The 25,387-nt window shown below is 44.4% G+C and overlaps 2 long non-coding RNA genes across 3 annotated transcripts; one reads left to right on the plus strand and one right to left on the minus strand.

Moving 5' to 3' along the window:
- Positions 1-1,625: 1,625 nt before the first annotated feature.
- Positions 1,626-14,345, minus strand: LOC141373822 (uncharacterized). The gene is made up of 3 exons (XR_012380147.1): positions 14,252-14,345; positions 2,026-2,191; positions 1,626-1,697 (listed from the first exon to the last, which is right to left on the minus strand). It is a non-coding gene; the product is annotated as an uncharacterized lncRNA (long non-coding RNA).
- Positions 5,216-15,658, plus strand: LOC141373821 (uncharacterized). 2 transcript variants are annotated; one of them, XR_012380145.1, is made up of 3 exons: positions 5,216-5,303; positions 14,268-14,351; positions 15,246-15,658. It is a non-coding gene; the product is annotated as an uncharacterized lncRNA (long non-coding RNA). The 2 variants fall into 2 exon arrangements; XR_012380146.1 differs by having other exon boundaries at positions 15,284-15,658.
- The last annotated feature ends 9,729 nt before the right edge of the window (positions 15,659-25,387 follow it).

Raw genomic sequence — 25,387 nt, forward strand, 5'->3', positions numbered from 1 at the left:
CCCCCCCCCCCCCCCCCCCCCCCCGGCCCTGCTGGGCCCAGGCCCCTCCCAGGCCGCCCTGGGCACTTCAGGCCAAAGCAGACCGGATTCCAGGCCGGGCCCTCAGGTCCTGGGCTCAGGTTCCTTCAGCTTCCCATCACATCCCCTCAGGGGCCCAGTTTGGAGAAAAACTTGACACAAGCACAGAATTTCTTTCAAGTACCAGTTTTGAGTGAAAAATTCATGTGCCTTTTACATTCTGTCTTGTAATATACTCATGTTTATTTTAATGTATAATGTTTTACAATATTTACCAGTGAGTAAAACTGACATGCCCAGAGGCTATGCCCCTTTATCCAGAATCTTCCTGTGTGAGAAGGAGTCTCACAGCCTGTCTTCACCCCCACACCTGTCTTCCCCTGCCCCACCCCACCAGGCTGGAATCCTAGAAGGTGGGAAAAATCCCAAAGTCAAAACCAAGGGCATTGACAACACGGATGGGCCAAGGACATTATGCTAAGTGAAATAAGTCAGTCACGAAAGGACAAACCCACTGAATGAGTCCACTCACATGAGATACTTAGACTAGTCAAATTCATAGAGACAGAAGAGTAAAAACGGTGGTTGCCAGGGAGAGGGGGCGGGGGGACTATTGTTTCATGGGTACACGGTGTCAGGTTTGCAAATGGAAAACATTCTGGAGATGGATGGCCCAACAATGTGAATGTCCTTAATATAGCTGTTCTGTATACACAAAAGCCGTTAAGATGTTAAAATTTATGTGATGTACATTTTTTACCACAATTAAACAAAAAAGAAGGCATCCAGGGTCAGAGAGGTTAACCAGCCAGGGTCTTACTGCAGGGTGGGAGCAGGGGCAGGGGCAAGGGCCTGGACCTCCTCTCCCTAAAGAAGACCCTACCCCTGCGTTGCACCCCAGGGAGGTAGCAACAGATACAGCCCCTTGGCCACCTGGGTCGCCCCCAACATTGGGGCTGGAAGAAGCTCTGGAAAGCAATCATTCCATTCTCTGAATTTTACGGATGAGGACACTGAGGCCTGGGGCCCGGGAGCCGCCTCCACAAGCCTCGCAGCTAGTAGGCGGCCTGGAAGGGGGAGGTCTGGGGGCTGGCCTGCGTGCTCCCGCAGCAGCTACAAAGGTGCAGGACGAGGCAAGCAAAGCCCTTCCTCCCACTGCCCCTGCCCCCAACTTCCAAAAGCGTGCAGGTAACCCTTGTCCCCTCACCAGGCTGCACGGAAGCTGGTTAATTAATTAACCCGTGTTAAGGGACCAGGCACAGGCTAATCGACAATAGGCAGTCTCATTATTATTGTTAATCAGACTTTTTGCAGTTTTATAGCTGCCATCGCCCGGGGCTATCGCGTGTCTCTGGAAGTTAATTAAGCCTGCCAGGGATGAGCTCCAGAGCGGGGAAGAAGCGAGCGAGGGGCCAGGCTGGGGGGACAGCCTGAGGATCCTGATCCCCTTCAGGCTGGCTGCGTGGTCACAAGCTCCAGCCTCCAGGGGAGATAGGAAATGAGCAGGAAAACAAGGGGAGGGGGGAGGGTCCCCAGCTCCAGTCTCTGATTCTCACTCAGGGAGGGCCCCCTGCTCTCAGTCTACCCTCACTGAGGAGTGGGCATAATTAGGAGCAAGAAACAGAAAGCAGTCATTTCATCAACAAGTACCTCCTGGTGCGTCAGGCCAGGCCCCAGAGCTGGAGGTAAGTGAGGAGTGCAGGCGTCCCTGGGGTGTGACCAGGGCGGTGACACTTGGGTGTCCGGTGCTCCCGGCTGGGATGAAGAGCTGGAAAGGTTCTGGGGATCCCGGGTCTCCGGGGGGCCGGGGCCTCGCTGCCGGGCAGCACAACCCGCAGGCGGACCCCCAGGAGCCCACGAGCCCCCGAGGGCCACCCCCAAGCCCACCCCAGCCCGCTCTGGGGAAGCAGCCGCAGGAAAGAGCCGCCCGAATGTCAGGGTGTTTGGCACAGAATACACAACAGGGGAATGTGAACCCAGGGAACTGAGAATACGAATCCTGACCACCCCCGCAGGGCCTCCGGCTCCCACGCTTACCAACGGGGGCCCCTCTTCTCAGCCGCCGGACCCGACAGGCAACACCGGAGAGTTCCGCCAGGGATCCGGGGGTGCGAGCTGTGGAAATCAGGGCGGCTTGGGACGGCAAGATCCCGTGAGGCACCCAGAGGCTTGCCTGGTGCCATCGAGGGGGAAGTACCCGTCCCCCGGGCTCTGTCTACTCTGGGGTCTGACAGGCCCGGCCCATCTGTGAAGGGAGAGCCGGGAGGAGCTTTTGGTGAAGACAGCAAAAGGATTCACTGAAAGTGACTGGCGTGAGAACCATATCTGTCTGCTGTCAGTGATCACAGTTAGGCACACAAGCCTATGGACAATACACAAACCATTCGGATATAAATTTCTACTTTTTGTGATTTGGAGTTTACATTTGTTTCAATACATGAATCTATTCACCTTAGAGATTATAAAAAAAATAAATCTAAAGTATCCATTGACCACACTATTTTGTCCCTCCCCGTATCCAGAGGGAGTCACTATCTGATTTTGGTGTAGATCCTTCAGATAAAAAAATTAAAAAATAAAAATAAAAATAATATATATATATATTTAAATCTATTAGATAGACCAAACACACACACACACACATATATATATATATATATAGTATTGTTTTAGGTGTGTGCTTTTTAAAAATTATAAATGGTATCATATATGTTCTGTAAAGGGAAGGAAAAATAATTTTGCCTCTACCCTTTTAGGTTCTTGGCTGAGATCCCCCTGTAAGAAAGAGATTAAGAAGACAAAACCAAATTTAATTATATATGTCCGGAGCCCCACAAAGATTTGAGACAAAGAAGTGATCAGAGCAGATGATTTTTATATCTTTCAGACAAAGAAACAATAAATTTGTGAGGAATTGACAAGATGGAGGCGTTTGGGCTTGGGGCAGTAAAGTAATGTAGAAGTAACAGGGTTTGTTTATCCAGGCTTCTCGGCCTCCAATTCCCTGTCTCTGGTGATAAGGAGGCCTCCTGCCCTCCTGGTACAGGGTGGGTGCCTTTCACGTGGGAGGTTGATTTCCTGCTTCCAGAGGCACAGAGGAGGGTCAGAGTGTCCTTGCACCAGCAGTCTCTCAAGTACCTTTGATTCAAAATAATCAATATGCCAAAGTGGCATATTTTAGGATGACATTTTCTGAACCCCTACATCTGCAACTGACTTTTTCACTCACTGTTGTTTTGTATATCCAGATACACTGATGCATTTCAACCTGGTTCATTCTTTTTGGCTGCAGGGTCATCTTCTATCCTAAGAACATACCACACCTTACTGCTCTATACCACTGTTTTGCTATTTCAAAACTACCACAGAGATCGTTCTTGCACATACGTCAGGGCCCATGTGTGTTTCTACGCGTGTGTCTTTCTAGTGCTAACACACAGAATGACTAGGTTATAGGATATGAACATTTTCCATTTTGAACAGACGCCATCAAACCCCTCTCCAGTGTGGCTGTACCGGTTGGCACCCCTTTCCCGCACCCTCACTAACACTTGGTATTGTAAAACAAGGTTTTTTTGTCTTTTTTTCTCAAAGATTTTATTTATTTATTTGACAGAGAGAGAAAGAGAGCGCGCGCGCGAGCGCACAAGCAGCGGGAGCTACAGGGAGCGGGAGAGGGAGAAGCAGGCTTCCCACCAGGTTGCCCGGTGCAGGGCTCTACCCAGGACCCTGGGATCATGACCTGAGTCGAAGGCAGACGCCTAGCAGCTGCAGCTGAGCCACCCATGTGCCCCTAAAACAAGGTTTTCTATGACAAGCTGTGGATTAAAAGCTGTGGAGTTTTGATTCACATTTCCTTGATTAATCCTGGGGTTAAGCATCTTTTTGTTGATCAGCCATTTATATTTTCTCTTTCGTGAATTGCCGACTTACAGCCACTGTTTTTTTCTTCTGTTGGGTGGTTTTTCTTTTCTCCCATTGATTTATAAATGTTCTATAAATGCTAGATTTTAGTTCCTTTTCTATATATTTAAAATGTTTGCCAGGGTGCCTAGGTGGCTCAGTCAGTTAAGCTTCCACACTTGGTTTCGGCTCAGGTCATGATCTCAGGATGGTGGGATGGAGCCCCTTGCAGGGCTCTGTGCTCAGTGGGGAGTCTACTTGAGATTCTCTCTCTCTCTCTTTCTCACTCTCAAAAAATAAATAAATAAATAAATAAGTTTGCCATCAGTGTGTTGATTGTCCTCAAATGTGTTTATGGTATTTTGTACTGAAATGTTTAATTTTGATTTGTGACGTTTTCTTTATGTAAAAATCTCCCTATGATTTGGTTTGCAGATTTTATGTCTTGTTTAAATAAGCCTTCCCTACTGGAAAGTAAAAAAGATGGTCTTTTATCATCTATTCTAATATTTTTAAGTTTTTTCCTTCTCCAGTTAAGTCTTTAATCCATCTGGAGTATTTTTTAATGGCAATACTGTACCCAGATAGAACTACATTTCCCAGACTCCTTTGCAGCTAGGGGCTCCCATGGGACCTATAGCTCTGGTGGGAGGCAGGGAAGCAAGCAGCAGGCTATGTGGGATTTGGTGGGGAGGGTTCATTTTGCTGCTACAGGCACTGTCCTTTTCTCTTTCTCACTTCTTCCTCTCACTGCCTGGAATGTGGGTGTGTTATTTTTTCACAAGAATTTCAGAATTAATTTGTCAAGCTGCACAGAAAAATGTCCTTGGAAGTTTAACTGGGATTTATATCAGCTTTGAGCAACAGAGACAGATACATTTTATTTATTTATTTATTTATTTATTTTTTTTAAGATTTTATTTATTTGCGAGAGAGAATGAGAGATAGAGAGCACGAGAGGGAGGAGGGCCAGAGGGAGAAGCAGACTCCCTGCTGAGCAGGGAGCCCGATGCAGGACTCGATCCCGGGACTCCAGGATCATGACCTGAGCCGAAGGCAGTAGCCTAACCAACTGAGCCACCCAGGTGCCCAAGAGACAGATACATTTTAGATAATGAAATTGTTAGTGTTGAATAATTAGTAAATCCACAGGAATGCGGACCAAAACCGGTACAGAGACGCCCATGATGTCAACAAGAAACTGAGCTTCCTTCTTTCTTCTTTACTTTTGTGAGTTGTGTGGCTTTTATGCTGTTGGACCCAGGATGTGCAGTACTTCCTGCACGGCATCCTAATAGCAACTAAAGTTCAACTAAAGAACGAAGAGAAACCCAATTAAAAAAGTCCAAGACCCATGTGGAATCTTCCCGCCTATGAACTCGGTATAGCTTTTATTTGTTCAGCTCTTTTCCTACATACTCTTCTGGAACAACCCTACTTGATCATTGACTGATTCATATTTTTTTTCCGGTGGTTAGTTTTATTTATTTATTTTTAATTTAAATTCAATTAATTAACATATAGCGTATTATTAGTTTCAGAGATAGAGGCTAGTGATTCATCAGTCTTAGACAATTCCCAGTGCTCATCACAACACATGCCCTCTCCAATGTCCATCACCCAGTTACCCCATCCCCCCACCCCTCTCCCCTCCAGCAACCCTCAGTTTGTTTTCTATGATTAAGAGTCTCTTATGGTTTGTCTCCCTCTCTGATTTCATCTTGTTTTATTTTTCCCTCCCTTCCCCTATTGATTCGTATTTTTGTATCTGTGTTAACAAGTGGGAGGGACCTCTGGTTTTGTTTAGGGTCAGGGTGATCTCAGAAAATGAGATTGAGACCCCCATCTCATTCCGTGTTCTGGAAAGTTGATACTAGCCAGGTACTCGTTAATAATTTATAAGTTTAGTAGAACTCCTCAAATACTGTCAGGGTCAAGTACTTTTTGAAGTACTTGGCACCTGACCACCATTGCAGTTCTATCTCTGTTTACTGGTCCGTTTGGGTATTTTGCTTGTTCTTGGGCCTATTCTTGTCATTATTTTTGCATAGGTTTACATATTTATTAGTAAAAAGTTGTGGGTTGTTTTGCTTGTTTGTTTACATTTTAACAGTCCCTTCTGTCTGTACTTACGTATCCATTTTTCACTCCTACTCTGGTTTGTTCAAGCTTTTCACTTTTTTCTTTGCTTGGCTAAAGTTACATTTGCCTGAAGTTTGTCTGTATTAATAATGGTTTTAAAGAGCCATGTTTTCTTTTTGTTGAACAACTCCTCTGCTGGTTTTCTCTTTCCTTAAACCTTGCTTTTTATCATTATTAGTTCTTTTTCATTTCTTTGCATTCCTTTTGCTGTTCTTTTTCCCCTAGCTTCTTAATTTGAAAGCACAGTTCAGGGGCGCCTGGGTGGCTTAAGTCGTTAAGCATCTGCCTTCGGCTCAGGTCATGATCCCAGGGTCCTGGGATCGAGCCCTGCATCGGACTCCCTGCTCAGGGGGAAGCCTGCTTCTCCCTCTGACACTTTCCCCTCTCATGCTGTTTCTCTCTTGATTGCTCTCTAATAAATAAATAAATAAAATCTTAAAAAAAAAAAAAGAAAGCACAGTTCATTTATTTTTACTCTTTCTTATTATCAAACAAATATATTAAGACTATAACTTTTCCTCTGAGTACGACTTGGCTATATCCCATAAGTCATATAGTCTCTCATATTGTTCAGTTATAAATAGTCTATGACTTTGGGTTTTTGTTTTGTTTCATTTCACCTCAGTTATTTAGATGTCATAAATGCTTGTCACCTGAAATATATTTTGGTTGATATATTGATATTGTTAATTAAAATAATTTTTTGGAAAGATTTATTTTTTTATTGTAGGGAGGGGGAAAGGGGCAGAGGGAGAGGGAGGATCTTCAAGCAGACTCCACGCTGAGCGCAGAGCCCAATGGGGGCTTGATCTCACGACCCCAAATCATGACCTGAGCTGAAACCAAGAGTCGGATGCTCAACCGACTGAGCCACCCAGGCGTCCCAAAATTGTTAATTTTTAATAGATCTTATTTTTTTTTAAGATTTTGTTTATTTATTTGAGAGAGAGAGAATGAGAGATAGAGAGCACGAGAGGGAAGAGGGTCAGAGGGAGAAGCAGACTCCCTGCCGAGCAGGGAGCCCGATGCGGGACTCGATCCCGGGACTCCAGGATCATGACCCAAGCTGAAGGTAGTCGCTCAACCAACTGAGCCACCCAGGTGCCCTTTAATAGATCTTATTAATATCAATCTGACCATATGCTTTTATAGATAATATAATTTTTTTCTTCAGAGAAATTTCTTGTCTTCTCTCTTTATTCTTGTTCTTAAATTATACAAAGATGTGTCCGATTATAAAGTTATAACAGGGGACCCTTTTGACCTGAGACTAATATCTTCCTTAGGATATTTCTACTTTATACTCCATTAAATATCACCTTCTCTCTAATCTCTTTTCTCTTTTCTGAATATCTAGTAAATAGGTGTTGGAATTCTGGATTTGTTGCCCACATCTTGTGTCTTTTCTCTGACGATTTGTATAACTTTATACCTTCCACTGCATTCTGGAAGAAATCTTCATCTCCATCTTCTAGCTCACTAATTTGCTCTTCGGCTGAGTCCCTTCTGTTATTCCCATTTACTGAATTTATCTTCAATATATTTTGTAACTTATGTTTTTAATTTATGCAGTATCTTTTAAAATATTTTTCAAAATAGACTGGTTTTTTTTCATGGATGCCTTATCTTTTTGTCCCCCCAAAGATATTTTCAATATTTATTTTAAAATTCTCTCCTGCCTGCTTTATTAACCGTTTCCTCGGGTATCATTCTCCCCATTTGTTGTCGTAGTCAATAGGTGTGGCTTTCCTCATATGTTTGCAGGAAGCTTCTAGATCTGTATAAACCTCCTTTTTTTTTTTCTAAGATTTTATTTATTTGTGAAAGATAGAGCACGAGCCGGGGGGAGGGCAGAGGCAGAGGAAGAAGCAGACTCCTTGCTGGGCAGGGAGCCAGATGCGGGACTCCATCCCAGGACCCAGGGATCATGACCTGAGCCGAAGGCAGACACTTTAACCGACTGAGCCACCCAGGCGCCCTGAACCTCCTGTCTTGAGGAAAGGGCAGGGAACAACTGTTTTCAGTTAATGGAGAGGGCGGTGTGGTGGGGGGGCATTCACAGTCAGAAGGGTTCCTGGATTGCTCATCTTCCCTTGCTATGATTGCTCCCTATTCCTCCCAACCAGCAGGGCTGGGGCATGGCCCTGTTTTACAACCTAAGCTCACACTCATTGCTTCACCTGAGACAAATCCCAAATTATTGCTGCCTGACCCAAAGTGCCGTGTGCGGGCGTGTGTATGCATGTGCGCCTGTGTGCGTGCGCACCCGTGTGAGTGTGCACCCGTGTGTTTGTGTGTCTAAGGTTCACCCCATCGCTAGTCAGTTGTCCCTGGTTCTTTCCTCCCAGGATTTGCCTCTCCTGGTTATGAAGATTCTTCTGACCCTTAGACATACTAGGAGGTGTTTCTAAATTAACTGATTTTAGTCAATTCGTCCTTTCAAATATAGATATAGAGATTTAAGTCTCCCTTATATTTTCCTTACTTATTTTTAAAATAAATCTTTCTGTTCCATTGTTTCGATTTTCTCCTCTGGGGACTATGATTATGCAACTGCTGTTGCCTGCGTTACACATCTGTCATTTTCTCTCTCATTTTTAAAATCACTCTCTTTATTTCCATTTTATTTTGTTTTATTTTCTCATTTACACGGTATCTATTGCCCTTTGTGGGTTTTGTCTTTTAGTTGTAAATTCTGAAATAGTTTTGTCTTTTCTATCCTGGGTATTGGAAGTGGGATTTATGTTTTAGCAGGATCACTGGGGCTGCTGGGGCTGGGATGGCGGAGGTGGTGGAGCATTTGGGAACGAAGGAGGAAGCAAGGAGGCCTGTCAGGAGACTTGCAGACATATTCCTAGGGAAATACAGTGACTTGGAGTAGAGGGTAGAGATGGAAATTGTGAGAAGTATTTGTCTTGGGATATATTTTGAAGGTATCACTGACAGAATATGCTGTTGGGTTTGATACAAAATTGGAGACAGTTTTGGGAGTTTGGTTTGGGTTATGCTAACTTGGGCTTTCTAATTAGACATACAATCAGAAGAGGCAATTTGATATTTGAGTCTGGAGGTAGAGGAGAGGTTGGGACTTGAGATAAAAATTCAGAAGTCCTCAGCATATGGTTTTTAAAGTCTTGGGACTGGAAGAAATAACCTGGAAAATGAGGTGGGGGGGAGAAAAAGTCTGAGCAGGAGCCCTGGAGCCCTCCAGCATTTACAGATCATGAAGCTGAGGAGGATCTGGCCCAGAAGTCTGTGAAGGAGCAGCCAGTGAAGTAGGAGTAGGGGAGTCCAAAGGGGGTAAACAGCTGTGCGGCATACTGCTGGGGGCAAGGAATCTCAGGCCTGAGTTGTGACCATGGGAAGTAGCTGGTGACCTCGTACTGTTTCCTGATTAAGTGGAAGAAAAATGGATCCTTCCTCTTTGCTCTTTCCTCCCTCCTCCCCTCCCTTCCTGAAGCATTTGGACTTAATTATTAAGTCCAAATGCTGTTAGATACAGCTGGGCCAGATGGGTATCCATGGTTGGGGGTGGAGGGGGTCAGCCTGGTGCAGGGCGTTAGAACCCGAGTGGAGTGATGGGGGCATCTGGGGGGGGGGGGCTGTGTTGGCAGCATCAGTAGAAAGTTGGTTACATATGAGGATTCATCAAATAAGCAAATGTATTGAGGATAATGGGATTCAGGGTTCTCACTGGTGGCAAAAACGTTATAAATATAAAAAGGATAAAATTAGAAAGAATCCCATGGTGTTGGACTGGAATTAGATGTGGAAACAAAGATAGATGAAAATTTGTGTAGAGAGAAAAAATTTCTAACTCTCTCCACTGGGAGGGCCTGGGAACAACACCATCCAAAATCAAAGAGCACACCAAGTGCCCAGATCTTGGTTTCTAAATACCACTGTCCCCTAAAAGGAACCAGAATTCCTTGGAGAAATGGCTGATTCCAAGACTGAAGCAGGAAAAGCACAAGATAAGCCTGGAACATCTTGTACCAGGAAGTAAAGTGTTTGTTCAAAACATGTCAAAGGAACACAGAAGTTAGCCCCATGAGCTCTTACTCATCAACTCTGGGGCTATTGGAGCATCAAATTAATAATAATAACTGCAGATGATAACCCAGTGAATAAAGTAGGATTCCACAAACCTATACAGATAGAAAGAGGCAGGGTGGGGGGCAATGACAAAGCTCATCCTTATAATAGAATGCCAACTAATAGCTACAGAAGGAATGATGGAATTAGAAATTTTGGCAATCCTCATACTAATGATGAACTCAGCCAAGAAATATCAATGGATGCTAAAACTTGTGAGTGAAAGTTTGAAGACGCTATTACAGAGCTTCAAAATACTTACTGATTACCAAGGGGAAAAGAATAGCTTTCAGTGGAGAAACCTGGCAGTCAACACCTCAGTCAACTCATCAGTGTTAACATCATCAGTAATGGGACAAATTTAAATCATGTACCACCCGCCAGGACTCAATGACAAGGATGGAGAACCACTTCTGAGATACTCCTGCCAAAGAAGTACAACCTGAATCTAATCATGAAGAAATATCCAACAAGTCCAAATGGAAGTACACAGTACAAAAGAACTGGGCTATCATCTTCAAAACTGTCAAGGTTCTGTCGAGGAACTATTCTAGACTGAAGGAGACACGACAACTAAGGGACACACATGATTCTGGATTAGATCCTTTTGATAGAAAAGACATTCTTGAGACAATCAGTGAAACTTGAATGAAATGTGGGTGGCAGCGATGTATCCATGTTAATTTCTTCATTTTGCTGGTGGGTGTAGGAGAATGTTCTTGTTGGTAGGAAATGCCCACGGAAGTATTCTTGGGTTAGAAACAGTATTCTTGGGTGGTGGGGCATCAGGTCAGCAACTTATATTCAAATATTTCGAGAAAAAGAAAGTTTATTATACTGTTCTTACAGTTTTTCTTTATGTTTGAAATATTTGAAAACAAAAGGAAAAAGAAAACAACAAAGACACAGAAAGAATACCCGGATGAGAAAGCCAGCAGACAAATCAAGAAAGTGGGCTGTTGTACAGCACAACTGACTAGGTTTTCTCAGTATGTCCGTCCGATGAAAAAGGGCAGGATTCAGGGATGTCTAATCTAGACAAGAGGGATATAAGAGACACAATAAACCAGTGTGGATCTTGATTCCAACAAAACAGCTCTGAAGACACATTTTGTTTAATAAATAAATTTATTTATAAAAAGATTTTATTTTTAAGTAATCTCTACACCTAACATGAGGCTCAAACTCACAACCCTGAGATCCAGAGTTGCACATACCACCAAATGAACCAGCCAGGTGGCTCTGAAAAGACATTTTAAAGGCAATCCGGGAAATATGAATAAGGACTATTAGATATTACTAAGTAGTTCTTGCTAATATTCTAAGTGTGAAAAAGCCATTGGGATTTTGTAAGGAAATGTGCTTTCCTCCCCCAGATGCACATTCAAGCCCCTGGGAGCAAAATAACATGAGCTCTGAGGTTGGCTTTAAAATACTTCAGAAAAGGGGGCGCCTGGCTGGCTCAGTCAGTAGAACATGTGACTCTTGATCTCGGGCTTGTAAATTCAAGCCCTACGTTGGGTCTAGAGATTACTTAAAAATAAAATCTTCTTAAAAATAAAATACTTCAGAAAAAGGGGATAGAATAATCAAGCCAAGAAAAAATTTTGATAATTATTGAATCTGGGTGATGGGTATTATATCAGACAGCCTGGGCTGCTATAGCAAAATACCACAGCCCTAAACAACAGAAATCTATTTTCTCACAGTTGTGGAGGCCACGAGTCCAAGGTCAAGGTTTGGTTCTTCTGAGGCCCATCCCCTGGGCTTGTAGATGCCACCTCTCACAGTCATCCCTTGGTCTGAGGTGTTTGTGCCCCAGTCTCCTCTCCTTCTGAGGACACTCATCCGATCGAATTAGAGACCACCTATATGACTTCATTTTAGCTTAATTACCTCTTTAAAAGTACCTCTCCAAATATGGCCACATTCTGAAGTACTGGGGGTTAGGACCTCAACATATGAATGGGGGGGCGGGATACAAGGCAACTTGTACCGGGTATAAGGGATTTTCTCGTACCATTCTCTCACTTTGGTGAATATCTATTTACAATATAAACTTTTTCATAATAAAAATAAATGCTGAACAAGTAAGTGAACACAGCCACTGTAGATGGGTTTTTTGAATTTTGCTGCAGAAGATATCAGAGAAATGAGCTCATGCCTGGAGGTGGGATATGAGGTCAAAGGAGTATTTTTTTTCTTTAAAAATTACTGTTATTATGGCATATTTGTATGCTAATAGGAAGGATCCAATAGAGAGAACATTTTGATGTACAATGGAAGAGAGAGGGGATAATTGCAGAGGAAAGTGTCTGAGTTGGCAGAAGGGCTGGAATATTATGAGCCAAAGGGAAGGGTTGCCCATCTCTGTGTCCCCTCCCGGGGAGAAGGCAGAGTGTGGGAGGCAGCTGCTCTGGTGGGAACGTGGGAACGTGGGAGCCCTCTCCTAAGCGATCACGCATCCTCAGTGAGACATGAAGCAACGGCAGCCATCAGTGGAAGGTGAGGAAGAGCTGGAGATTTGAGGAGAGTGAATCAAACAGGAAAATGAAGAAGGAACGCCAGGAGTTAGCGAGCCCCCTTTGAGGGTCAGATTTATGATTTGCAGCTCTTTTCTCCCAATCCGTAGCTTGTCTTCATCCTTTCAAACGGGTCTCTCTCTGAACTACAGTTTTCAGTGTTGATGAAATCCAGTGTGTCAGTTGTTCCTTTTCTGGATCCTCCTTTTGGAGCCAAGTAGAAGAACTTTGGCTTAGCCCTAGATCCTGAAGTTTATCTCCTACATTTCTCCTAAAAGTTGTATAGGTTTTACATGTTACAATTAACTATGTGATTCATTTTGAGTTACTTTTGGTATAAGGTGTGAGACCTAGCTCAAGGTTCATTTCTTGGCCTATGCATGCCTAGTTGCTCCCGCATTTGTCAAAAAGGCAATCTTTCTTCATTGTAATTGATTTTGCACTTCTGTAAAACACCAGTCCACCATCTTTGTGTTGGGTCTATTTCAGGGTTCTCTATTCTGTTCCCTTGACCTATATGTCTATCCCTTTGGCGATATCACACAGTATTGATTACTTTAGCTATATACTAAGCCTTAATATCAGCTAGGGTGATTCCTCCCACTGTATTATTCTTTCTCAAGATTATTTTAGCTCCTAGAGGGCTTGTGCATTTCCATATAAACTTTAGAATAAGTTTGTCTATTTCTGCAAGAAACCTTGCTGGGATTTTAATAGAAATTGCAATAAACCTATAGATCAACTTGTTGAGAACTGACATCTTCACCATGTTGAGTCTTCCAATCTGTGAACACAGTATGTCTCCCCAAGTAGTTAGGTCTTGTTTGATTTCTTTCATCGGCATTTCATCATATTAACGGAGCCCACGTGGGGCAGAGAGAAGTGTTGTGTCTGATGCCTTGAACTGGAAGCTCCATGCAATTTTCAAGTCTGACTTACTGAAAATTGGTGAAGACTTTGAAGGAGTTTGACGAAGAGAATTTTCTTAGTCTGGATCAGAATGGATTGTTCCTGAGTCACTCATTTTCTGCTGGAAATGAAATGAAATGAAAACCCAGACAGGGTGAGCTGGGGGCCAGGCATGAAGGAGGAAGAAGGGGCCCTTTTGCAGGCAGCTAGGGGTTTGCCACCAGCGTCCAGGATGGGCTGAGGGGGCGAGGCATCTGGATCGTGGAACCGGGCCTAGGGGACCAAGGGGGCCGGAGGACTCCGCCAGGCTCTCGCCCCCGCTCCTCCCCTGGCTTTGGAGGGACCCTCCGTCCTCCTGCCCAGGGTGAGCCTCCGGCCGACTTCGGGGTCGCTGGGGCCCGGCCGGACCGCGCAGTGCCTGGAGGCCCCACGAGGGGGCGCGCGAGCTCAGCGCCTGCGGTCTGGGCGGGCGCGGGGCTGAGGATGGACTGCCCGGACCGCGGGGTTGCCGGACCAGGTGGGTCCCCAGCAAACCACGCCCCTCGGGGGGACGGGCTTTGCTTGGGAAGCACAGCAGGCCCCTAACAAGTTTTTGTTGCTTGAATTAAATGCATTGTAAGCTCAGTTACACTGAGAAATTCGAGGTTAAACTTCTATCCCACCTTATTCCCTCCCCAGATATTTACATATTAAAAGAAGCTTCTGGAAGAGAGCAACGCTTGCTCGGAGCTTTGTGCCCTCCGGGGAAGAAATGCCTGAGGGGTAGGATGGGATGGGTGGTGGGAGCGGTAGTCCCACTGGCTCTGGGTTACCAGTCTCTTCTCAAGCTAGGAGGGACTCAAGCTCCAGGGAATTTCCTTACCCTGGGCCAGTTCACAGGGAGTGTTTCAGGTTAAAGACCAGGTCAGGGCCGGAGGGAACGTGAGATGGCAGCTGGGCAGGGCGAATTGCTTCAAACCCCAGGAGGGACACTCCTTTCCTCTAGCTAGGTCCAAACCCCCGCCCCCGGCCCCCGTGCCCAGACACAGGCTTGTTCAGGTTGCTCAACCCTCCCCGTCAGGAGCATTTCTTCTCCAGGAGGCCTCCCTAACCAGCAACCCCTGGTGCCCCTCCCCGTTGTGGTGGCGGATCAGGGCTTGTAGTTCTGTAGACCCAAGTCCAAGTCCCTGTTACCCAGCTGGGGGATGTGCAGGCGCTTAGTGTTAAAACACAAAATCCAACCAGGTAAATCTGGACATCTAATTGGTTTTTTGAAGCGATTCCTTAATAGGGCAACATCTCCTCTAGCAAGTAGAGAGGTGCTCTGAGAAGTTGTACATATGGAACGTTTTTATAGGAGGGAGGGTGGGGGTAAGAAGTATTGGGAAAGGGGCGCCTGGGTGGCTCAGACGGTTAAGCGTCTGCCTTCGGCTCAGGTCATGATCCCAGCGTCCTGGGATCCAGTCCCGCGTCGGGCTCCCTGCTTCTTGGGAGCCTGCCTCTGCCTCTCTCTCTCTCTGTCTTTCATGAATAAATAAATAAAATCTTAAAAAAAAAAAAAAAAAGAAGTATTAGGAAAAGTAGACTGTTTCAGGCCAGGACTCCCTTTTGGGGAGAAGGGTTGGGCAGGGTTTTATCATGCAGATGACTTCACTAGGGCTGATCTGAAAATTTCAGACTGACTTTTAAAAGTTCGCATTCCTCTGCGCCTTCAGCTCTGCTCATGATCGCAGGGTCCTGGGATGGAGCTACGCCCGGGGCACCCTGCTCCGCGGGGAGCCTGCTTCTCCCTCACCTTCTGTCTGCTCCCACTCCCCCTGCTTGTACTCTCTTTCTGTCAAATAAATAAATAAAATCTTAAAAAAAAAATAGATCGCATTCCTCTGCTTCTGGCTGGCTCAGTCCGTGTAGCATAGGACTCTTGAAACCAGGGTCACAAATCTAAGTCCCGCGTTGGCGTCAAGTTTACTTAACAAAAAATACATGTTTACATAAAAAATAGAAGGTCATGTTCCTGGAATGTGTTGAAACTGTAAGTCTTGGTTTGCTGCTGTGGGGGCCATATGACTCCAATTTGAGCTTGTTTTTTCTTTTTCTTTTTTGGGGGGGTTCTAACGCAAATCTTTTTTTTTAAATCTTATTATGTTATGTTAATCACCATACATTAATTACATCATTAGTTTTTGATGTAGTGTTCCATGATTCATTGTTTGCGGATAACACCCAGCGCTCCATGCAGTACGTGCCCTCCTTAATACCCATCACCAGGCTAACCCATCCCCCACCCCCCTCCCCTCTAGAACACTCCATTTGTTTCTCAGAGTCCATAGTCTCTCATGGTTCATCTCCCCCTATTTCCCCCCCTTCATTTTTCCCTTCCTACTATCTTCCCTATGTTTTTTTTTTTAACATATAATGTATTATTTGTTTCAGAGGTACAGGTCTGTGATTCATCAGTCTTACACAATTCAGAGCGCTCATGTTTTTTCTTTTTTAATATGAATCTTCCAACCGTTATTTTTCCTCCCAGTTACACTGAGAAATGGGATTACTTAAGGCATTACCACAAGGGTAGCCTGAGGATTAAATGAGTCCTTCTGTTAAGTCCTTAGGGTGGGGTCTAAATGTGGTGTCTGTCCAATGGGAGAGCAGCCCCCAAATGCGGAGCGACTCTCGGGGGGAAGCCGGTGGACGCGGCGGGCAGTGAAAGGATTCACCTGAGGCAGAACGAAGGCGAGAGGAGCGTACTGAGTGCAGTGCAGGGGAGCAGAGGGGGCTGTCCGCCCGAGGCAGCGGGCGGGGGATGTCTTTAAAAGGGGAAGATGAGGAGGTGTGGCGATATATGGAATTCTCCCTTTTTGGTAACTGTGCCTCGCAGTAAGTAGCCCATTGGTTAGTTAGGGCCCGTGGGTATTCTGAGGTGGGTCTCCTGATGGGCCTGTCTGTATGCAGCCAGGGGATCGCTGCAGGCCCCTTTCTGCGTTCCATGCCGCAAGCCTGTTTGCCTAAAAGCGGCCTCTTCCTGTAGGCCGGGACTGCGCACCTTGGCTAACCTCAGCTGGGACCACCAGGGCGCCTCTTCTCTGTAATAGAGGAGGGGGCTATTTCATGGTCAGTGGATCTAGACCCTTCAAGGCAGTGGCTGTTTGAGTCACCCAGGGCTGGGCTTAGTACATGCTCACTAGGGAGCTGTGCACCACCTGGGCCCGAGCTGACGGGGGCCCAAACTCTCACAGCTGCTGGCCACTCCTGTCCCCCATAGGCTCTTTGGCCCCCCCTGCCCCCCGAGGTCCTAGGAAGGACCCCTTCCTTCTCCGCTCTTTCTCCTGCCACAAGCCAGCATCACAGCCCGCAGCCCTGCGGCTCCTCAGTAGGCTGTCCTGTCCCAGCCTTGCCAGCTGCCCATGGTCCCTGCCGACAGAGGGTCCCAGCAGGAGACCCACGCCCGGGGAGGGCAGCTCCCTTGTCACCCACCTCATCTCACCCAGGCTCCACTGCTGACTCCTTGCTTCACTTTAATAAAATAAATTCTGCGGAGGCCTCGGCTCTCTGCTCCCTGCACTCCGAAGTGCTCATGGTTCTCAGCTGAAGGCTGAATATCGGTATTCAGGTTTAGCAACCAGTGGGGGAGGGCTGCACGAGGGGGTGGGGGCAGAGAGCTGAGCCAGGCCCCTTCAAAGGGATGCCGCTTTCGCAGGCTGGCTTCAGCCTGAATCCTAGCAGCATCCTGGTCTCTGCTCAAATGAACCCCCACCTATGCAACCCTTGTCCCCTTAACCTGCTTTAGTTTCTCCATAGCGCTTAATACTACCTATCATATTATAGATTTATTGTCTATCCTTCCCCGTTAATATTTAAACTTCACAAGGGCGCCCTGGTGGCTCAGTCAGTTCAGCGTCTGACTCTTGATCTTGGCTCAGGTCTTGATCTCACCATCATGATCGTGAGTTCGATCCCCACATCCTCCATGCTGGGCATGGAGCCCACTTAAAAAAAATTATATTTAAACTCCACAAAGGCAGGGGCAATGATTTATTAAAAGATTTAGTTCTGGACTGGGGTCTCTGGGGTGCCAAGTAGAGACTACAACAACAAAAAATGCCAGAGAGAGGAGAAAAAAACCCAAACCAATGAAATTTTTCACTGAAAATTATAAAACATAGAGGAATCCATTTTTTGTTAATAAAACATAAGAGGAATTCTTTTTTTAAATAAAACATACGAGGAATTCTAATGCTAAGAAAGACAACAAAATCTATAATCAGAAGACAAAGTCATGTACACAGCATTAATTTTATAGAATAGGTTGACAAATATTTTTTAATAAATGTGTTTAGGGGCTCAAGGAGAAGACTGAAAGAATACCTTCTATTAAATAAAAAAACTTTAAGGGGCACCTGGGTGCTGCAGTCAGTTAGACATCCAACTCTCGGTTTCTGTTCAGGTCCTGATCTCAGGGTTGTGAGATTGAGCCCCTCGATGGGCTCCATGCTGAGCACAGAGTCTGCTTGAGATTCTCTCTCCCTCTCCCTCTGCCCCTACCGCTTGTGCTCAATCTCTCTCTAAAATAAATAATAAATCTTTAAATAAAAATTTTTCAAAAAGAACAAGACATTCAAATAGGTGAAAATGAACCAAGAGGTAGACTTTTGGAAATGAGAAAAAAAGTCAGCCATTAAAAAATGTAATAGGATACGTTCCACAAGTGAAACAAAGAGTATATTAGTGAATTTGAAGAAAGTACAAAATCACCTAGAATGCAGTAGTGAGATGAAGAGATTCAAATAGGGCTAATTAAGACTCATCAATGATTGAAAGAACCTCCAACATATGAAAATAGGCATCTCAGAAGATGAGAAGGGAGAAGTGACATTTGGAGAGAAAAAGCTGAGAATTTCCTGGATTGAAGAGGACACGAATCCTTTGATGACCAGTGCACTCCAGATGCCAAGCGAGGTCAAGAAAAATAAGTGTACACCTAGACACGCGGTACTAAGCTGCAGAATGTGGAGAATAAAGAGACAATCAGAAATGCTATTTACCTAGTCCATTCAGGCTGCTGTGACACAGTAACACAGACTGGGTGGTCTATAAAGGACAGAAGTCTATTTCTCATAGTTCTGGGGTTGGAGGTCTGAGATCACATGCCAGTGTGGTGGGATGAAGGCGCTCTTCTGGGTCTCAGACTTGTCATAGCCTCACACAGTGGAAGGGGCAAGGGATCCCTCTGGAGTCTCTTATATAAGAGCACTAATGCCATTTATGAGGGCTCCACCTTCATGACTTAAGCGCCTCCCAAAGGCCCTACTTCCAAATGCCATCACCTTGAAGGGTTGGAATTTCAACATCCAAATTTTAGGGGGACACAAACATTCAGACCATAGCAGCTATTATAAAGACAAGATAAAATACATCTAGAGGCCCATCCATTAGATTCTCAGCCGACTGCCCATTAGCAACAATATCTGCCAGAAGACAATGGAGTAATATGTTTAAAGCCCTAAGTTTAATGCAGCTAGATTGTCATGCAGGAACAAAGACAAAATGAAGGTATTTCCAGACATAAAAAGACACAGAGAATTTACCTCCCTCAGAATGTTCTCCACAAGAAACAGTAATTCAGCAAGAAGAGAAATGAACCCAAAAGAAGATGTGGGATGCAATACCCATTGGAGGGCACAGACATTGATAAAATATGTTAGAAAATTCAATGAACTGCCAACTTTAAAAAGGAAGTTTCTGTGATTTAAAAAAGGTGAAACTTAAACTCTAAAAAGACAATAAAAAACAAGGATGGACAAGAAGTTGCCGACTCCACAGTTCCAAGAAGGCCATGCCACAAATTGATGGTGGTTAGGTGGGGCACCAGTTCATTCAGCCCTTAGCTTCCTCAACGGACTCAGGAACGGGCAGCCTCAACACTGCTGAGACCGGGTGTGACAGGTGGGGGTACACAGGGATAAGTGGTTGAAAGCTGACTAGAAACCAGTTGGACCCTAGATCTCAGCCTCCCCCCACCCCCCACTTCAATTGTTGAGCAATGCCCTCTTCCACACTGGCAGAAATCTGGGGGATGACTTTTGGGATGGAGAAGACCAGGTACAAGTGTATGAAGACTATATCCAAGAAAGAAGGAATTTAGTTAACATTTGCTTTATGAATGCAGAAACTGCCTTGCCTTCTTCCCTACTAGGTTCCCAAGACCTAAGACCTAAAAAGTTGGCAACACGAGGCCAACACCAAATGGTCCATCGGAGGATGCTACAAAGAGGCTCAGGGTGAACACCACCACTTGCCATACTCCCACGGGCTCAGAGCTTCCAAACAGCTTTGTGTCTCTGATTCTTGGTCATCAACACACAAGCAAGGATCTTCAGCATCTGAAGAAAGCCTCTAACATGAAAGACAGGGGCCAAAAAAACATGACAAAGCAAGCCAGCAGACACAGACTGGGAAATCAGAAGAAAAAAATAATAGAGCTATCATAAATACCCTCGGAGGCAAAAGAGGTTTTACATCCATGAAATGAGAACAGGATGCAGCTCCATCTCTTACCAAGATGCTGAACAAGCACAACTTCTGGCTCCTTCTGCAGAGATCAGTGCCAGAGAAACTGTATGGGGAGAAAACCAAGAAGTCTCTGAGGAACCCCTGGGAACTGTTGGAGTTGCTCTCTTGCTTGTCCCCTGCCATCACTTGGGGAGAAATAGTACCTGTTCTGTGCATAGTTGCTGTGAGGAGGTCTTCTGGTCCAGGGGTCAGCATGAGTGAAATAGAAGCTCTCTATCTGTGAGCAGCTGAGGAGAACAGAGACTAATCGTCCCTGGATAGTCTCTTCCCCAGCCCTCACTCTGCACAGCCCCAGGGCTGGTAAATTGTGATCTCCAAAGTATCACCTCCTAATCCCTGGGGAGAGGTGTGTGTGTGTGTGTGTGTGTGTGTGTGTGTGTGTGTGTGTGTGTGATACAAGAAGTTGTTTTGAGGGGTGAGCACTGAGGTTTTCTGATGTCTGGGGCTCTCTGCGCAAAACCTCATCTGCCCACCCCCCTGCCCACAGAGCTAATGGGGATGGACAAACACAAAAGTCTGGGTGTCTTCATTGTCTGACAGAGGAACCAGAGCCCCAGGGGAAAATGAGCACCGAGGAGCACAAATATTTCAAAAGAAAAACAACATATTGGATTTCAGATTCCATCAGAAGCATAAATATTAGAACAGATGGGCCAAATTTTCTAATTAGCCTCATGAGCATAGAAAGATAAAGGAAGATATTAGTAACATGAAACAAAATAAGAAAACATTAGAAAGAACCAAGCAGAAACACAGCACTGGGTATGAAAAATGTAATAGTTAAAATAGAATATTAGAAATGGAAAATATGAGAGTTGAGATACCAGAAGAGACAGGGCAATTACAGGCTGAAGAGTGACTTGGAAGGTCAGATTGAGGAAATCCTCAAGAAAGAAGAAGGAAAGGACAAAGAAATGGGAAATAGAGGGGCACCTGGATGGCTCAGCCGGTTAAGCATCGGACTCTGGATTTCGGCTCAGGTCAGGATCTCAGGATCGTGAGATCCAGCCCCGTGTCAGGCTCTGTGCTGGGTGGGGAGCCTGCTTAATATTCTCTCTCCTCTGCCCCTCCTCCCTCTAAAAAAAAAGAAATGGAAAACAGAGAAGAAAAATGAAGAGATGTAGAAGTCATTAAACCAAACCCACATTCAAGGGACAGGGAATTAAGCTCCACTTTTGAAGGGAGAAGTGTCTAAGAATTGTGGATATTCTATCCACCACCCTGGGGATGGGTTTTTCTTCTTAATGCATCCTGCTTGGAATAAATGAAGATTGATGTCTTTCATCAATTTTAAGAAAATTCTCAGCTATAATCTCTTCAATTCTCTATTCTATTTTCTCCTCTTGGGCTTTTGTCAAACATATACCAGATTATCTCATAATATCTCGTAACCTCTTTTTTAGTTCCATGTCCTTGTCTGGACTGAATTATCGGTAATTCCTCATATTGATCTTCTAGTTCACTAATCTTTCAATTAAGTCTTCAGTTGGGTCCAATCTGCTAGTGAGCCCTGAATTTTTTTATTTTAAAAATTATATTTTTGGTGGGGCGCCTGGGTGGCTCAGTCGTTGGGCGTCTGCTTTCGGCTGGGGTCATGGTCCCAAGGTCATGGGATTGAGCTGCATCGGGCTCCCCGGTCCGCGGGAAGCCTGCTTCTCCCCCTCCCATTCCCCCTGCTTGTGTTCCCTCTCTTGCTGTGTCTCTCTCTGTCAAATAAATAAATAAAATCTTTAAAAATAAATAAATAAAATAAAATAAAATTATATTTTGGGGGCACCTGGGTGGCTCAGTCGTTAAGCATCTGCCTTCAGCTCAGGTCATGATCCCAGGGTCCTGGGATCAAGCTCCACATGGGGCTCCTTGCTCAGAGGGGAGTCTGCTTCTCCCTCTGCCTGCCGTTCCCCTTGCTGTGCTCTCTCTCTCTCTGACAAATAAATAAAATCTTTTAAAAAATAATAAAATCATGTTTTTCATTTCTCAAAGTACCACATGTGTATCAGTATTGGTCAGTTCCCCCCAGTTTTGATAATCTTTCGTTGCTGGCCCATTTCAGTGATTCGGACCCTCATTTCTTTATACTCCCTACATGGTTACTCTATCCCTCTATCTAATGATTCCAGTATCTGATATCCTGAGGGAATTAACCTTCTTGCTGGTTGTTTCTCCTGCCTCTCACCCATGGGAATTTGCTTTCCTTGGAGGTTTTATTTTTCTAAGATTTTATTTTTAAGTAATCTCTACCTCCAAGGTGGGGCTCAAACCCACAACCCCGAGATCAAGAGTTGCACACTCCACTGACTGAGCCAGCGAGGTGCCCCTGGAGATTTTTTTACTATGAGTTCACATTGTTAGATATTAATCTGTGGAAATTTTGGGGCCTTAATTGAGGATGAACTTCTCTGGAAAATGTTTGCATTTTCTTTTGCTGGATACCGAGGGGTGTACCAAAACAGGGCTGGTGTCACCGTAGCCAACTTTGAGGGTCCCAGCTTATTACAGGGGTTTGAGTTTAGGTCATCCTGGCTGCTGACCAAAAACTTTTCTTGCATCGCTTACAAGCATGGACACGTTCATTCAGGGCAACCCCATCTCTGCTGTATGCTCTGAATGTCACACTTTGGTTTCAGCTCATGTTGTCCCCTGGAGATTTCACTTAAACTCCTGCAGGATAAAGCTGATGGTGGTGACCAGACTTGTCAGGGCCACCACCATCTACTTCCAGAGGTGAAAGTCCTAGGAATCATTTACCATGAAAATATCCAGAAAAAAAAATAGAGAACTCAGCAGAGTTGCTGAGTTTGACATAAAAAATGCATAATATTTCTATAGCACAAGTAATAACCAATTAGAAAATACAACAGAAAAAACGTCATTCACAATTGCAACAAAATTTAAAGCACTTAAGAATAAATCTAGCAAAAGATATGCGAGACCTTTATGGAGAAAAATCACAAAGTATTATTGAAGAACATAAAAAGAAGATCTGAATAAATGGAGATTTTTAAATGTTCATGGGCAATATTCATGAGTTGGAAGATACTATCATAAAGGTGTCAGTTCTTCTGAATTTAATCTATAAATCCTTTACAGTACAAACGAAAATTCCTACGAAATTTTTTATGGGACTTGACAAGCTTATTCTAATATTAATATGGAAGAGCCCCCCCCCCCGCCAAAAAAGGGAAAGCTAAGATAATTGTGAAGAAGGGTGGGGACGGGGGGGGGAACTTTCCATATGAGATATGAAGATTTATTATAAAGTCATATTAAGACAGTGTGTTATCAGCACAGGTGCAGAAAAGTAGCCCCGTGGAGGCAAACAGACTAGAGTCCAGCAATAAACCCACTCATATTTGGAAACCTGATAGATGAGGGAGGCTGCATTACATTAGCTGGGAAAAGAAGAACTATTTTATAAATTGATGCTGGGACAAATTATTATCTTTATTGGATAATCAGTCATCATAGATCCCAGACAAAAATTCTTTGTAAATTAGACTTCAATGTGAAAAGCAAAACTTCTTTAATTCTTAGAAGAAAACAGAGTAGAATATCTTTGTGATTTCAGGTTGGGAAGAGATGGATATCTTAAATAAGACACAAAAGCTCCCAATTACAGAAAACGATTCATAACTTTGACCTCATTAAAATTAAGAACTTTTCTACAACAAAAGATACTATGAACACAAAGACAAAACGCAGATTGGAGAAGTTTTTTGCAATGCAAATAATCCGCAATGAGTTAGCATCTAGAGTATCTTAAAATGTCCTCCAAGTCAATTTTTTAAAAAGACACAATAAAAAAATGACAAATGATGCAAACAGGCGCTTCGAATGGTGGGAGCCCAAATGGTCAATAAGCCAATCTGAAAAACTGCTCAACATCAAAAGTCATCAGAAATTGCACATTAAATATACATCAAGACATTGTCAGATAGTAGACATTTAGTATTAATATACGTTTACATGTTTAAGGGTATAAACTGGTATAATCTCTTTCTTTTCTTTCTTTCTTCCTTTTTTTCTTTCTTTCACAGAGAGAGAGAACAAGCAGGGGGAGTGGCAGGCAGAGGGAGAGGGAGAAACAGGCTCCCCGCTGCGCCTTGGCTGGATCCCAGGATCCTGGGGTCATGACCTGAGCCAAAGGCAGCCACCTAACTGACTGAGCCACCCAGGCACCCCTGGTATAATCACTTTCAAGAGCAATTTGGGAAAATCCAGCAGCGTTGAGGGGTTTGTCCTTACGCCCAGCAATCCCACTCCTGGGCAGATTCCCTAAGGAAATCACTATGCAGATGCCTAAGGAGACTATAAACAGGAACACTAACCCCAGCTCTGTCTGCAATCATGAAAAACTGGAATCACAGGAGAATGAATAACAGAATACAGGCCTGCTATTATAGTAAGTGAACAAGAACTACATATATCAATGTGGATGCCTCTGAAACCACAGGGTCTAAATCAAGTAACAGAAAAAAATGCATGCTGTCTAATGCCATTTATAAAAAGTTCCAAAATATGCAAAACTAGTCTATATATTGTTTATGGTTATGGTTACTACATAAATTTGTAGGAAAAGTATAAAACCATGGATGGAAAGTCAATACAAAAATATGTTAAAAATTGATAAAGCTGAGTATTTGATAAAGTAGGCACATGGGTGCTTTATTATAGCATTCTCTTTACTTGTCTTAGTTTTTGAAATATTTATTTTTGAAATAAAAAGAGCACTCCATTGCTGTGGGGGTGGCTTTGACAGTGGTGGGAATGAGAGGTGGTGTGTGGCTGGGGGAGGGGTGTGGAGAGATGGGGAGGGAGGATGGGATTTAGATTTGTCCTTGTGGTTGTGGGTTTGTTTTTGCTTTGTTTTGTTTTGTCTTAAACAACTATGTAGAGGCTAAGTGCAAATTTTAAAGTCTGACAATGTCAAGGGTTGTCACTGAAGTCGGGAAATAGCACCCTTGCACAGGGCTGGCCTGGGTCTAAGTCCGTTCAGTGGTTTTGTTGGCAATCCAGTGGTAGCTGCACAGTTGTTCAAACCCAGGTGCAGGGAGACCCATGCACAGACCTCCAGTGTGGCAACAATCCAAGTGTTCTGCCAAAGAAGGATGGAAAGTAGACAGTGGTACATGTATCGGCTGGAATCCTATCATAGCTATCTTAGGTCTTTGCCAGACTAATCCCTTGAAATCTTGAGAAGCTTAACTAAAAAGCTTCTACACAGCAAAGGAAACCATCAACAAAATGAA

Source organism: Callorhinus ursinus, unplaced genomic scaffold (genome assembly GCF_003265705.2).
Source record: "Callorhinus ursinus isolate GAN/ISIS: 27379988/994484 unplaced genomic scaffold, GSC_fseal_2.0 scaffold12, whole genome shotgun sequence".
Taxonomy (NCBI): Eukaryota; Metazoa; Chordata; class Mammalia; order Carnivora; family Otariidae; genus Callorhinus; species Callorhinus ursinus.